The 529-nt window shown below is 24.0% G+C and overlaps 1 protein-coding gene across 1 annotated transcript in view; it reads right to left on the reverse strand.

The window, feature by feature from the left end:
- The window catches only part of LOC107554321 (flavin-containing monooxygenase FMO GS-OX-like 2), a 9956-nt gene that overhangs the window by 2772 nt on the left and 6655 nt on the right, over positions 1-529 (reverse strand). The window lies entirely within an intron of this gene.

The following is a 529-nucleotide window of genomic DNA, read 5'->3' on the forward strand; positions in this document are numbered from 1 at the left end:
ATCAGGAAGGGGGCCAACACTTTTTCACACCACTGTATATCCAGTTATGACATTTCTATTAAAAACAAAAAAGTAAGAAAGAAAAGAAAAAGGAAACAGGCACACATAAATTGTTCACAATAAGATCTGTAATATGCATTCTAAAATAGATAGAGTGAATTTTCACTTCATGCGAACTTTAAATATGGGTCTGTTATACTTTTATGACTTCAAAAGACCTTGAATCAGTGTTATTATCCTTAACTAAAATTAAAACCATAAAACACATTTTTTTTATACTTGAAAAACATTAACTTAAACTTGTTTTATTTCAGCTAGTTGCCAAGGCAACAGTTCTCATTTTTTAGTTTAACTTTAAATAATAAAATAACTACAACTGAAATAAAAGTTAATAAAACTATATATACATAAAATCAAATAAAAATTTAACACAAAAAATTACTAAAACTTTAACTAAAATAAAAATTGGAAATATAAAAATCAAACCAAATTAATAAAATCTGAATAAAACCTATAATAGCATATCAAT

Source organism: Sinocyclocheilus grahami, unplaced genomic scaffold, assembly GCF_001515645.1.
Source record: "Sinocyclocheilus grahami isolate Dianchi unplaced genomic scaffold, SAMN03320097.WGS_v1.1 scaffold497.1, whole genome shotgun sequence".
Taxonomy (NCBI): domain Eukaryota; kingdom Metazoa; phylum Chordata; class Actinopteri; order Cypriniformes; family Cyprinidae; genus Sinocyclocheilus; species Sinocyclocheilus grahami.